The following is a 15515-nucleotide window of genomic DNA, read 5'->3' as shown; positions in this document are numbered from 1 at the left end:
AAACTACAGGCAATGTCACCCCACAAAACAACAACAAAGCCAAACTCCAGGCAGGGGTGCTGGCAGGTGCCAAGGGATGTACCTGAGGATGCTGTGGTGCCCATGGGCACCATGTTGGGAAATGTATATGTAGATCAATTTAATGCATTTCCCCCCCCCCTCAGATAAGTAGAAGCCATGTGTAGTTTATAAGAAAAGCTTTGGTCTCCCTATTCCTGGGGACATTGACAAGCTTCTAAGGGCTAAGATCCAGAGATACTTTAGACTGGACCCTTTACCTTTAAATGCCAGAAAACTGGAATAGACATGGAGTTTCTGTAACTGAAGCTGTCATGCAATTGAAGGTACCATTCCATGTTACAAGTACCACTACACCCTCCTTGCTGTCTCTGCTGGTTCATTTGTCCTCTTTGTGAGCAATTGATCTCATGCTGAATCAAGTTCCATGGTGGGGGAATCACTGCAGAGAAGGCTCTGTTCAACATTCCTAGTGATTTCTGCAAGTGGGTATCTCAATAGGTCCTCTAGAGTAGAATCTAAGGTACAGGCAGATTGATACATGTGTAAGTAACCTGCCCCAAACTATTTCGGGCTTTAAAATTCATGGCCACTTTGAATTGGGTGTGGTAACTGGGCACTGGCAGCCTACAACACTGGATCAATATTGGTGTACAGGCATCTCACGTGTGTTCAAGTCATGTGCGACCACGCATATGCATGGTACCAGAAACCTCGAAGTGGGGGGAGAGACCTGAAGAACCTTATCAAAGCCCTGCTGTGCCTCCGGCTCACAAGGAGACCCTCCCTGGAGCCTGAAGGGGATGTCCCCTTTGGGCTCTGGCAAAGGTCTCTTCATGAGCTGGAGATGCAGTGGGGTGCTCCTCACTTACACACAATTCACTTATGCATGCAGATATCTTTCTGTGGTTTCATGTAGAGGTTAAAACATGGGGGGCAGAATAAAACCGAGGCACCCCATAAGTCAAAGGCCTATGAAACAAATTCCTCAGCAGCACCTTCTGTAACTGATTCTCCAAGAAGAACCAGAGCTACCACAACACTACATCCCAGCCCAGCCAACAGGTCCATCCATTTCCAGCATAAGTCATCCACTTGGGCAATTATGGCTGCTTCTGCCCCAAAACTAGGCCTGAAACCAGACTAGTACCATCTGACACTGCCTGCTCACACCAGCTTACTGAAAATGGAACATTAAAAACTGGGAGGTAGATCTCTCAAACCAAATGTCTAAATTAAGCTTCTTACCATGGGTCTCTCTACTACCTCTTTAAAAATTGCAGGGACCATTCTCCCCTCAAAAAGGGTTTTCATGACATCAAAGATTCACACACCCAGCCCTGCCATGGCAGTTTTCATCAGCTAAGATACGCATGACTCCGGAAGACAAATAGTAGACCTTATCCCTCCAAGTAGGTGGTACACATCTTCATGTTTCACAAGCTGTGACATGACCATATGGCACACACTGTCACAACTATGGCACCAAAGTAGGCATGGATAAAGGTAAAGGTAAAGGTACCCCTGCCCGTACGGGCCAGTCTTGACAGACTCTAGGGTTGTGCACCCATCTCACTCAAGAGGCCGAGGGCCAGCGCTGTCCGGAGACACTTCCGGGTCACGTGGCCAGCGTGACAAAGCTGCATCTGGCGAGCCAGCGCAGCACACGGAAACGCCGTTTACCTTCCCACCAGTAAGCGGTCCCTATTTATCTACTTGCACCCGGGGGTGCTTTCGAACTGCTAGGTTGGCAAGCGCTGGGACCGAGCAACGGGAGCGCACCCCACCACGGGGATTCGAACTGCCGACCCTTCAATCGGCAAGCCCTAGGCGCTGAGGCTTTTACCCACAGCGCCACCCGCGTCCCTCATGGATAGGCATGGATGCAGTGACTTTATCTCCTAATTATTTAACTAATTCTTTGAGGATTATTGTTTTGTTTTTAAATATGTATTTTTGTGTTTATACTGTAAACCTCCCTGTGATCCTCGGATCAAGGACGGTATAGAAATTTAGTAATAAATCTCTCGCCAGGTCTGCACCCAGGAGGCCCTTCACCACATGAAAGATCTCTGCAGGACTATGTTGAACAGACAGTGGTGGCAAAGTATGATTTGTTTGCCACAACGTAATAAGACTGCAAGTGGGTTTTCATCTCTGTTCTGATGTAATCATAGTGAGTCTTCTTCCATTTATGTTATAGACCCTATGGTTTCAAGGAGCTAATACTGGCTCAATGACTAGACCGAGAATATTTGGGAATGATCAAAACAACATTCTCTCTGACCCACCTTTCAAGATGCAGGGGCAACAGAGGTTGGAGAAGGGCTGGAATCAGCCCAGGACACTTTGATGCCTGAGGTAAAGGATAAGATGCTACTCCTCTCCCATTCTACATAAAGAAGCCAATTGGACTGGTAGCTAAATTATGAAATTTTGCATGTTAGCTTGGGAGGTCAGGGCAGGCAGTGTGGCACATGCAGTTCTATTTTCCTCCACTTTGCTGCCCCTCCATATCTCGCCCCGTCCAACTCCCCATCCAAGCACCTGCCTCACTCTGCCTAATGGTGGGGCCAGTCCAGGGAAGAAGAACTCAAAAATTGCACAGCAATTATACTAATCCCTTCTGTCTCTAAATGTGATCCCTATTTCATATTTATATAGCACTTTCCCCAATGTCAACCTTCATTAGAGCAAAGATCATTACTTTTGACAAAACAAGTATGCAAGAGTACAGTCTACTACACCTGAGTGGTCCTTGTGTAGAACTGGCACTTTTTAAAAATAGTTCCTGTGAAACAGTGGTATTAGTATCTAAAAGGATAAAGCTGCACTCCAATTTCAGCTCTTTTGTTCATGTATGCTGCTAACTGTTTCTCCTAGAATGTCCTAAATCTATTCTTTGACTTCCTGTGTGTCAAAAAGAGTGTTTACAAGGCAGTACAGTGGTACCTCGCAAGATGAATGCCTCGGAAGACGAAAAACTCGCAAGACGAAAGAGTTTTTCGTTTTCTGAGTTGCTTCGCAAGACGGATTTCCCTATGGGCTTGCTTCGCAAGACGAAACATCTTGCGCCTTTTTTTAAAAACCGCCAATGCATTCCTATGGGAAACCGTCAATACACAGTGGTGCTTCGCAAGACGAAAAAACTTGCAGAACGAAAAAACTCGCAGAATGAATTAATTTCGTCTTGCGAGGCACCACTGTATAGTCTAGATATGGTGTCGGCTGGGGATGAATGTTTAGTTGATTAGTCATTTATATTTTAACTGATTAAGCAATCAATGGATTAACTGTAAATCAGTTTGTATATTACCTTAAATTCAGTATGTGTCTTTTTAAGCATTGAGGGAAACGACATATTCAGGGCACAAAAGCCCTGCACACTTTCCCCGCTCCCCCAATCACTGGAGATGTTATTTAGCATTTCAATGGACTTCTGACATCTGACCAAGCAGATGCACTTTCAAGCATATCATCATCAAGGGCAAGAAACATGCTTTATTTCAAATGAAAGCTGAGATTCTCAGGAAGCTGGATTCTGCAGAATCGTGGTGAAATTAAATCAGACAGTACAAGATACAGACTTTTTGCAACATCAGATTGTCTCTGCACCGGAAAAAGTAACATGAGAAGTAGACTTGAAAGATAAGACTGATTATGTACGATAAGATAAAAGTTGAGGTGAAAGCCCTTGAATGCTTCTCTCTTGGGAAATAACTGAGTAGGAACTATTGCTTGCCAAATCAAGCCTCACCTTATTGTATTCAGTAAGCAAATCACTGCAAATTTCACCTTCACTCTGTTGCTTATGGACTTTAAAAAAAGGAAGGGGTATTTTCCCTTTGATTTGATGGTGTTTACATTGTATAGCTTGTAATATTGATCCTTGCAGTGTGGTGCTATTATCTGCTGAAATGGGATGAGAAGCACTAGTGTGTGATGAGGCAGCTAATTTTTATTTCCTGATGTGCCCAAGTAATTATTTATCCCTCACATTTGTATCATGTCCTTCTACTACCTTGGAAATGGCAGTCTCTTTTCTCATGTTGAAAGACCTTTTCTTAGTTCCTTCCCTTCGGAGTATCAGAATTCGCTTCAAAAAGTCAATTTGACAGCAGTAAAATCGTTTTTTATTTTATCATGACAAAATAATGGTACAGACAAGGTAAAATTCATTGCCTGCCTGCCCTCTCTGGGCTTGCCAGCCCTTTTTATATCCCCTGTGACGGTCTATCATCTGATTTACAAGAAATCATGTGATTTACGGGAAATGGTATAGAATTTAGCTTTCGTTTCTCCATATTTGGACTTCCTTGTTTTACGTATGTCCAGTCCCTCCCTCTGGGGTTACAATAACATCCATTCAACCTATTCAACCTTGCTCTTTATCTTTTACTTGCCCAAGCCAGACATTCCTGAGATAGGCCTATTTTCACTGTCAAGAAAAAGTCTTGTTCTTCTGGCTGGTGAAAAACCTCCAAAACCTCCCCCCTTTGGGATAACACATGAGTGAGGAGAAAATGCCTTAAACAGTTTTTTTTTTTGGGGGGGGGGATCATATAGAGAACAATATTCTAATGGCCCCTTCAATGTAATGCACCAGTGGCGTAGCGTGGGGAGTGCAGGGGGGCCCGGCCGCACCGGGCGCAACATCTGGAGGTTAGGGTTAGGGGGAGCAAATCCACGGGTTAGGGGGCGCAAATCCACGGGTCAGGGGGCGCAAATCCACGGGTTAGGGGGCGCAAATTACTTGCCTTGCCCCGGGTGCTGACAACCCACGCTACGCCACTGTAATGCACAGATACAAATATTTTAAGGAGAGTATTTTCATTTGTTAAAAGGAAATAATCATGCTTCAGAGTAGGAGGGTCCCTCTTTTTAAAGTATAAAAAAGAATTACACAGTCTTCATCGTAACTAGATACATGCTTGTTTATCTGTCTAAACCAGAGGTTTTCAACCTGTGTGCCTCGGCACCCTTGGGTGACTTAACAATTGTGGTCAGGGGTGCCATGGGATGCCCTTCTTCTCTCTCTCTTTCCCTCCCTCTTCATGTCACTCATGCTTTCTGCATATCTGCAAATCCTCTTTTTTCTGAACCAAATCTCTCCATTTTTTTCTGCACCAAAAAGGGTGGAATGGGGTGTGGTGGTGGGTAGAATGGGGGATCCCCACTTACACATGTTCTGTAATGGAACCTCAGTGAAAGTGGCTCCCAATTCTATGGGGGAGGGGCTTTGACAACAGTGGGACTGATCTCTATGTAAACATGTTTTAAAATGCAGTGTCAGCTTCTCTGAGACACCCAGTGACAATAGGGCATTTTTATATCTAAAAGGCAAACTTGGGTACATTTATATATGCTTGTAGCATGCAACTTTTTTTTTAGAATGCATGTTTCATTTTCTATCTGTATATAAAACAGCATCAGCATTAGACACTGCAACTAGCAGTCTTGCATGTGCAAGCAAAACTGACCACTTGCTGGAACAGGGCAGGGTCCAAATGCTGGAATGAGTTCAGGAAAAATAACTGTTTGCTATAGTAGCGGCTTGCTTCCTAGTGATTACTTTCACATATATATGTGCATATAGCTAAGAATTCTATGACAGAATTTGAAGCAATGGTCTGTTTCAGGTCTGCCCTACAGCTTTCTCTTTATCCCAGATCCCTGCAGGCTGCTTGTTGCTTACTCAGTTCTAAAGCAAAGTTCTTATGTGCATATGCAAGGCCTTCTCAATTATTCCCCTGCATGGCAGGTGGAGCCTAGCATTCCTCAACACCAGATTCTTGACACCTACTTGAATTCTTGCCTTCATGTCCTGCTTGTGGGCTTCCCAAATTGATCTGGAAGGCCACAGCTTGAAACAGAAAGCTGGCCTTGGTGGTCCTTAGATCTGATTCAGCAGAGCTACTCATGTTCTTATTCGGAAGTAGTTCTAGGGTTATGTTCTATTATGAGTCACTCATGGTTACAACTTGTGGGAGAGATGTTTAGAAATGAAAAGATACAAAAACCTACAAAACCTGTTTACTAGTAGAGAAGTGGGATGACTATATTCACCATACGATGTGATCACTCTTTCAAACTGCCCCCAGGACTCTCAAAACCTAGTCTTTCTCCAGCTGAATCTGAGAACACGTGTTATATATTGCTACAATACCCACATCTGCAAACAAACAAATTTGCCTTATTTACCCATGTCAAAATAAGATCTTACTGGATTCCAATGGATTCCCCCACCCCAGTACCTCCTTTGTTATTGTGGTAAGTTTGCCTTGCTTTCTGTTCTTTTAAAGCTTCTGGGTTTTGTAGCGCTCCAAATTTCATAGTACATAACTGAGAAAATTATAGTCCTAGCTTTCAATGACTTCCTCCAATAAATGCTCATAAGAAAAGATGAATTTCTTCTTGACTACACAACATAATTTGGCTTACAAAGCTATTTATTTAGCCTGAAAGCCACCACAACCAGATTCAGCCTGGGATATGTTCATATTAGCACAACATGAAGCCAAGGCTGCTGAAAGGCCAGACAGGACAGAAATATGGAAGGGAATGGTTATGTAATGTCTCAGCCAAAAGGATTAACATGACTGAAGGACACAGAGCTTGATTCAGCAATACTGCCTGCCCCAGGCATGTTCCTGTGACGTTGGGTTGTAAGAAAGCTTAGGCATTCTCTTCACTTTTTGCTTCCTTTCGTTCTTCTCAGAAATTACTATTTTCTCAGCAACCCAAAAAGCCTTCAGCATTCAGTTTTAACCTAAATCGGTGATGGACGCTTACAAGACCACAATCTGAGTCCTTTATTTGACAAGACTCTTGAGTACTTCGTTGGCACATATACAGAGTCAATTCTGCAGCAACACAAATCTGGAACAGCCATAGAAACTGAGAGTGCTTGCCTGGGTTCTGCTGATGCCACCTCGCAGAGTAAGCCTTCCACCAGGGAAAGCTAGTCAAATATTACAGTCATCTTGTAAGAAAGACAACCATGTGTTTCAAACTTTAGGAAGAAACTGTGATAGAAGCCCATGCATAACCCTCTGCTTTCTCCCCAAATGGGATTTAATTGACTTTGATTGGTCTATAAATGTTACATGCAATGGCATGAATAATAGAATCAAAGAGTTGATGGTTATGTCACACTTCAACTTGCTATACAAGGCACCAGAAAACCTCTTAAATCTTCTTCCCTGTGTGCATTAATGTTTTACTTTCCACAAGCATGACCAATCTGGGTCCACTTTGCAATGCTCCGTTATCATATGTTTATTGCCCATGCACTCTCTCTGTCACACATGTGACATTGCAGTCCAGGTATGTTTGGGAATAGAGCCTGGAACAGCTAGAAGCAAAAATCTGTAATAGAGACCTTTGTACACTGTACAGTATACTGAAGACAAAGGATCTGGATCACTTAAGAAAACAATACTGTAACATTTCCCCACACCCTAAAGGGATTTAGTAATCTCTCTAAACCACCTGCATCATGTTCCTCCCTCATCCACTGTCATCTGGCAGCAGTCATTTCATACCATCAAGCTGCAAGAAAGCAAGTGTCACTACACCCTCAGTAAGAGGAGAAACTTTTGGCTCCTTTTCTTGAACTGCTCCTTTCCACCTGGTCATTATAAGAACTTTGTTCACTGAGGTCTAGTGGCTGAGTGTTTCTTTTTCCCTCCCTCTCAATGCCTTCTTTTGCGTTGTATCTTAGATTATCAGCACAATGTCAGATATGTTCTTGTATTTTATCTTTGTAAGCTGCTCTGGAACCCTTTTTGAGGTGAGGTGGGGTGAAGATATTTTAAATAAATCACAATAAATATAACACTACATGCATGTGATAGGTCTGTCCCTGAGAGTACAGTTCTTCCAATAAAAAACCAAAGGAAACATTGCTCACAGGGAGAGCAGTGAAAAACTCTGGAATCCAAATGAACATATTTGGGAAGAGGGAAGCTAACCACATCTTGGGATGGTCACATGACTATCATTCTCCATGTCCCTCCCAGGGTAAGAGCTTTTTGTTGAAGGAAACGATTTATAACAATCCATGGGGACGTATAACAAGTTGCCGTGTCTACTGTTAAACAATTAAGTCCAGTATTCCTGCTTTCTAGAGTTCTGTCAGGCACTAAAGTTGAATAAGATTGCATCTTAATATAAAGCAATGTATACTTTCACTCTCAAGTAGTAGTCAACTCACTATTATAATTTCTTTGCAATTTCAGTTGCACAAAGAAGTTTCTAGGCAACCACAAGAATAATAAACATGGGTGGGTGGAGAAATGTTCATAATGGGGGGAAACACCATTTTTACATGGTTTTATAAAAGTATAAAAGTTTTATACAGTAAAATATAAAAAAGATATGTGTAGTTTTTAAAAATCTTTTGCCAGTCACTTTTGAACAAATTCATATTTCAATGAGTATTATTTTGGCTAATGGCCCATATTTTCACCACCATTAAAAACCATTAATGTATATATAAGACAAAATGTAACTTACAAGGAATAAGAGAGGAGCGAAGCAGAGAATTCAAATGTGTCGACAACAGCGGACGGTAGTTTTCACTTCAATTTGTTCAGTCTCCTTGGACCTAAAATTAAAATATTAATTTAAAAATATGTATATATATATATATTGAGGGTATTGGATGTCCTGGAGGTTTTTTCAAAAAGGCATGATGCAGTCTGCTAGATGCTGGGGCTGTAATGCAGAATTTGCATCAATAGTTCATATGATATAATGATACAGGGTAGTGAACCTGTTGTGTGGAAAAATCTTTCTTTGGTTTTAGGAACATATTTGTTTGTGGGTGTTAATCTGTGATCCTGGAGTGAATGGGTCACTCCTCAGTGGCAGAGGATGTGGAGAACTGAGAAGCAATTAATTGTGGTGTGATGAGCATGGCAGATGTGTTGGAGTAAGCATGGGGGGGGTAGGAGTGAGGGGAGTATGAATATCCTGCTGTTATTTCTGGGAGGAGAAGGTATGGCATAGTTAGTGGCAGCGATCAGAAAAATAGAACGGGACACCAGCTTCATGCCATCCCCTCTACTGACCCAAACTTGCAGGGAACTGGTGACCTGGCTACTGGGACTCCCAGGCCTCAATTATACAAACCAGGTCAGACTTTCTTTACTTTAAGAAATTCTATCTCAATCCAGAAACTTTCTACTCCGTTATAATGAACAAGACACATCTTGAGCATCCCCCCACCCCACCCAATAAACACAAGGTTGTGTTTATTCTTAGTTAATCTCATTGGACAGGGACCAAGAGGAGACTGTTACCATTCATACCTACTCTATCAGCTTACTTGGTTGTGGGCAAGTGTTAATGGTCAATTCCCCTCTGTGTACATGATGAACCTCAGGTGTCCCAAGAAGAATTGGTTTTCCCCTGATTCATCAATTCATTTCTTCCTGGCCAGCCCTTTTCTTGATTCTCCAGAGAGAAAAAGAATGGGCAGGATTCATTTAAGCTGATGTGTACACAGAATGAGGTCCACTTGTGCAATGGGACTCCACCCTTGCATTCCCTAAATCTGCCTGTAGGGTTTTGGGGAACCCCCAGCACAGGTTAAGGGGGTGCATGCAGAGAGAAGAGAGGGTGGCAACCTTGTTTTAGGCATGCATGCATACCCACTTTGGGCTACATTGAATTCCACACAATGAGATCTCCCCTGGTGCTTTTGTCACCCCCTTGAATGCCTTCTAGGGTGCCCTGCAATGACTTGTTTGCATGGCGCCTGAAGGGACTCTACTTCCAACTTACCAAACCTAGCTTAGAATCTATATCAGGGTGAGGTTAGCTAGAAATCACTTGTTTATTTTTTAAATTTCATGCTGCTTCTTATTCGTCTACTTGCTTATTTTGAAGCTTTTAATAAAAAGTTTAATGATAAACCTGGAGCTGACTGAATAAGGTTTTGTTTGCCCCCAGTCTCCCTCACCCACAGTTGGCTACTTGTGCCTAAAGCTACCTGGTTAACAGAAGGAAACTGGCCCAGATCTGCTGTTCTCCACAGAAGAGGTCTGAATTCTTACACATTCAGACTAGGGTTATATAATGTGGGTGGTGGCTGCCTCTCGCTCTCAGCTTCACCTACCTCACAAGGAATATGTGTACCTTTGTCACACATGGTTGTCCAGCTAAATACATTTTAATGCAACGTACTGAGGCTAATGGATTTTGGAACTGTACAATCATTTCCCCTAAGCTAGTAAACAGCTGCTCATACTGTTTAAACAGAGGCACCACTGATTGTTTCATGACTCAACCACAAAATGTTCAATGTTAATCTCACATCAGGAATAAAGTTAAATAGATGGCAAGAAGCTGATAGTTACCCATATTTATACTAATTAATGATGGGTCCTCCCCCTCCCCCTGTCCTCCAAGATATTTCCCCCTTTTCCCTGCACTCTCAAAGCAGCTGGCAGCTGTAATTTCTGTGCAGGTATTTCTGGAATAAGTCATTTCAGAATGGAAAACTTAATATCCCGTTATCAAAGGTTCACAACTGTCACCAATATCAGAAAGTATAGATGTTTCAGGCTGTAGAAGTAGAGTCTCTAATTGAAATCATTGGAACAACTGTGAATTATGAAAACTGGTAAAATTTTGTGATGAAATAAATGTCATTCTAACAAATGGGTGGAAAAAGGGAGGCAGTTTTCACTGATTCTCCCCTCTGCTTGCAGCTCCCCTTACTGAGCACATTTTCAGGGGCTGTAAGGACAAGGAAACTGTGTATGTTGCCTCACTCCTTCTCACCAGCAGAAGCATCCTGTGAAGGGAACTCCACTCACAAGATGCTTCCAATGGTAGAAAGATACAATTCAAGATCAGCAAAGTCTGATGTAGATCCCTTTTTACAAAAGTAAGTCCCCCTTTTCCTAAGATGGTCATAATGAAAGAACTATCTGTAATAGCATTAAGGAGTGTCTGAGGAAGCCACAAGGCTCTGGTTAAAAATACCATTTAATCCAGAAACACTGAGGGGTGGTTAGTATCTGAAACACTTTATTGTAGTCAGAAGATCTTGAAAAGAAGAATCATGTGCTGGATTCTCATTTGTATTTCACTAACCTTCAATCAGATGATAAGATATAGGGGAGAAACACAAATTTTCCATCCAGCTGACACAAAAATGTCAGACATTTTCCTCCCGCTCCCCCAATGAAGCACATCTGCCAAATTTCAGATACAGTGGTACCTCAGGTTACATACGCTTCAGGTTACATATGCTTCAGGTTACATATGCTTCAGGTTACAGACTCCGCTAACCCAGAAATAGTGCTTCAGGTTAAGAACTTTGCTTCAGGATGAGAACAGAAATTGTGCTTCGGTGGCGCGGCGGCAGCAGGAGGCCCCATTAGCTAAAGTGGTGCTTCAGGTTAAGAACAGTTTCAGGTTAAGAACGGACCTCCGGAACAAATTAAGTACCTGAGGTACCACTGTAAATGGCCAAAGGGCTCTTCATTTAATGAGTCCATTAAGAAAGGCATTGACTAATTCCTATTTGACATAATATCAAAAAACCAAGACAAAACAAAACACCCTGGTGCAATGCAAGAACAGAAAGAAGAACAGACCTGAGTGCCAAGGTAAAGAGTGTCCGTCCCAGGCGCCCTCCAGCTGCAGGGGCCTAGGAGGGATGCGGCAGCTCGGGTGCCCTGCAGGCCCAGTGTCGCCCGGGGCAATCAGCCCCTCCCGCACCCCCTAACTACACCACTGGTGTATGGAAGTCCTGGGTTGCCAAGCCAACAAGACCCACCCCCCTCTCAGTCTCACTGATGTCCAAAGGAAAGCAGAGCAATACATTTGGCACCAGTTGGGCTGCAAGAGTTACTGGAAGAAGGTATACAAGGCACCATCCAGGCATCTTAGGGACTCGACTCTGGATATTAGGATTTACTCCTTAGTTTTTCTTCTCCCAAAGATATCTGACAAGGCAGTGGAGATTAAGGATCAGAGTTTTCCTTCATTTAGATGGGCTACCTTCCCTGGCTGATGAGCCCCATCTGCCCCTCATTTCCCTCTACACCACATGCAGAAACTGCCTTCTTGGCCTTTAGACCCACTTTTAGTCTCATCTACTCAATCTGTCGGAGCCTGTCTTTGTATGCAGAGAAAGTCCCTAATTCACTGAGGGTTTAAGACCCATCAGCTACCCTCACCTAGTTTAGCTGGCCAGTTCCCGGGGTGTGGTTGCTGTTGCATGCTGACAGCTTCTAGGAAACACAGATGAGAGTTGACTACAGGTTGGGGACTAAAGGTGGACAAACTACCCAAGAAGGAGCAGGACATGTCTCCCACCAGAGGATCTACCCCTTCCCTACCACCCCATACACCTCTGCAGACCTATGGTCTGTATTTAAAATGCTAAATAGGTACCCAAAAACAAAATAAGAACAAATATAAGATCAAAGTTCCTGTTTTCCAGAAATTGGTCAATTGCCTGCCTCCTGAAGAAACAGGACCGCAGTTTGGGAGTGCTTCTAGATCCAGTATTGTCACTAGAGGCCCAGGTAGCCTTAGTGGCTAGAAGTGCCTTTTAGAAGTTGTGACTGATGTAACCATTACAGACATTGCTGGACAGGGAAACCTTGGCCACAGTAGTTCATGCCCTGGTGTCTTCAAGACTCAATTAGTGCAATGTTCTATTTTTGGAACCTTAAAACATTTTTGTTCAGACAAGCCTATCCAGACATGTAGAAATAATGTGTGTTTTATCTCTTTTTAGCTACTGTTGATTTTAATAATGTTTTGAATGTTTTTAAATACCTGTTTTTAACTGTTGTCACTGATAATTTTAATGCTTTATTTAACATTTTCATAAACCGCTTAGTTTTTTGTTACTATCAAGTGGTATATAAATTAGTTTTTAAAATTGACTCTAATAATAAAAATGTTAAATGCAAATGGTACAACAAGGAACTGTGCTTTTGTTTTACACATACAATCAAGGATCATTTGTCACTCCCTTAAGTGCACAAATCATGGCATTTTTTTTATTATTACTACACATCCCTTTTTTAGTTTCCAATGATCAGATTCTTTTGCTAGAATGTGCTCTCACTGTTCTCTCTCTGTGAACCTTGTGTGCCCCACTGTCACACATCATATAATCTGCCCCTGGCTAAGGAAACTGAAGAAGAAAAAGAAGAGATAGGAGGCACCAAATGAACCAAATGAATGAGTAGTTTCTGTTTTCATAAGCAGAGAAGTGTGGTGTTCACCTCAAGATAACAGCCACAAAGGACCCCATTTATCCTGAAAGGATCCCCCTAATTTGAAGTAAGTAGGGTCTTTTTGGCTGAGGGCTTGTGCCTTGTAAACCTGTTAAAGCTATTAACTGGCTCCCCAGTGGTAGCACTGTGCTTACCCATCTCTCTTTCACAGGTAAGGAAATAAAACAGAAAGAAGTTAAGTGAATTCCCCAAGGCTATACAGAGAAGTGACTGGTGGATGGGGAATTTGAACACATTCATTTTAAAGCTACAATCCTGTCATGCTATCTCTCCAGGCAATGCGTGTCTCACTCTGGGGAGAAAAACATTACGCAGAAGTCATGGAAACTTGTCAAGCAAGGTTCAGCAGTTGCTATCTGGCTACACTTTGGAACACGGATCATCATCTTGAAGCCAGAGAAGCTGAATTCAGAAGGGAAGAACAGAGAATGTCTGGCCTATGTCTTATCTTTTGTGAGATACCCTTCTAAGTTCCCTTTCAAAGTCAAGAGTGAAATCCAGTTCACATGTAAAAATACTGAGATAGGCAAATCATTATTGCCATATTTTTCCGTGCATTTGGGGACTCCAAATTAAGAAAACACCCCTCAGCACTACCCGTGTATAAGACGAGCCCCTTGTGATTGATTGTGTGACTGCGGAAATGAATAAAAGCCCCCCATCTAAACAATGACTATCATCAGTGCAGGTAAGATTTCTTTTTAAATTTTTTATCATCTACAATACTGTCTTATTTATTTTATAGCACAGTACATTGGTTATTGCTTTGATTTGATGGATCAATGGTCTTGTTGGATAGTAAAATTCATGTTAAATTGTTGTTTTAGGGGTTGTTTTTAAAAGTCTGGAATGAATTAATCCATTTTGCATTACTTTCTATAGGAAAATGCACCTTGGTTTTGGAACACTGGTTTGGGAACAGACTTGCAGAAGTGTAAGAACCAAGGTACCACTGCAACGCTGACTTGGCAGCCCCCACCCCAAACCAACTGCTGTGCAAATCTCCCTTTACCAAAGGCTAAAGAATCATAACATTAACAAGATTCTTGCACTTTGTTACAGCAATAAGAAGAAAGACACATAATCAACATACAGTACTGCATTAGTATCCATGCATTAAGCGGCCTGGGGAGCAGGTATGCGTTGTTTTCCTCTTATGTAAGAATAAAGCATTGCCAAAGGTCATTTGGGACATTTATCAGGGCAGGGATGGGAGCAGACCCAGCTCTCCTGATTTCCAAAGTGAATACTGAAAACTATGCAACTGCAACACTTGAGAAAGCATGCCTGCCATTCTTTGCACATTGTCAAGGGCTGGGTATACACAACACCTCTAAAGCATATTCCAAGCACATTCTTTCCCTCAAAGGATTCTGGGCCTTCTAGTTTGTTAAGGATTGCTGAGGATTGTAACTCTGTGACAGGCAAACTTTAGCGGCCAGAATTCCTTGAGGGAAAGAATGTGCTTGGAATGTGTTTTAAAGCTTTAGTGTGTACACAGTCCTTGACAATATAGGAAGAATGGCAGGCAACCTTTCCCAGGGGTTGCAGTCACATATTTTCAGTATTCATTTGTGAAAGAACTCAGCACTCTGATGTGAAACTTTAAATAAATCAGTGTAGACACATCTATGTAGTTCAAGGCATTTGAGCAATAGCCTCTGCTTCTATGCAAAAAGGTCAGCGGAGGGTGTGTGTGAGAGCTAGCTCAGATACATAAGGGTAATACTTATTTGTTCAGTGCTAAAAAAGAGGGCCACATTCATTTTTATGGAGTTGCTATCAGCATGTTTTCACCATCCTTCCCAATCTGTCACAGTCTTTCCCCTAGAGCTTCTGTATGCTGCCAAGGAATGTTAAAGTAGGACCGGCCCACCCATCAGGCAAGGTGAGGTGACCACCTCAGGCAGCAGGATCCACCAGGACAGAAGATCCCAATATCAAATTTTCTTCGCCATTTCTTCCTGATCTTCACTTACCCCTTCTTCCCTGGCAAGGAGGAGAGACACCATTTTGGGGTCTGCCTCAGTTGCCAAAATGTCTTGAGCCAGCCCTGATTAAAAGTATTGCTGGATGGCAAGGTAGTGGAAAAACTAGCATTCTGCAGAGGTCAGCCACTATCTGCAATTCTTCATATCCACCAAAAGGGCCCACATCCTATAAGTGACCTGTCTTTCATTATAGGACAAATTCAAACGTCTCCCGATGTAGTGTGCATGAGTCATT

The 15515-nt window shown here is 42.5% G+C and overlaps 1 protein-coding gene and 1 long non-coding RNA gene across 4 annotated transcripts in view; one reads left to right on the top strand and one right to left on the bottom strand.

Annotated features, from left to right (window-relative positions):
- B3GNT2 (UDP-GlcNAc:betaGal beta-1,3-N-acetylglucosaminyltransferase 2) overlaps window positions 1–15515 on the bottom strand; it is a 50719-nt gene that overhangs the window by 27665 nt on the left and 7539 nt on the right. For both annotated transcript variants that reach the window (XM_083435433.1, XM_083435432.1), the window contains exon 2: window positions 8536–8626. The gene's annotated coding sequence lies outside the window, so the exon portion shown is untranslated. The remainder of the gene's footprint in view (window positions 1–8535; window positions 8627–15515) is intronic.
- LOC310675250 lies at window positions 74–13841 on the top strand. 2 transcript variants are annotated; one of them, XR_014509995.1, is made up of 3 exons: window positions 74–1524; window positions 1908–2379; window positions 13441–13841. It is a non-coding gene; the product is annotated as an uncharacterized lncRNA (long non-coding RNA). The 2 variants fall into 2 exon arrangements; XR_014509996.1 differs by lacking the exon at window positions 13441–13841 and adding an exon at window positions 6120–7855.

This window comes from Podarcis tiliguerta, assembly GCF_965153285.1.
Source record: "Podarcis tiliguerta genome assembly, chromosome: 3".
Lineage (NCBI taxonomy): Eukaryota > Metazoa > Chordata > Lepidosauria > Squamata > Lacertidae > Podarcis > Podarcis tiliguerta.
This window is presented reverse-complemented; position numbering and strand designations above follow the sequence as displayed.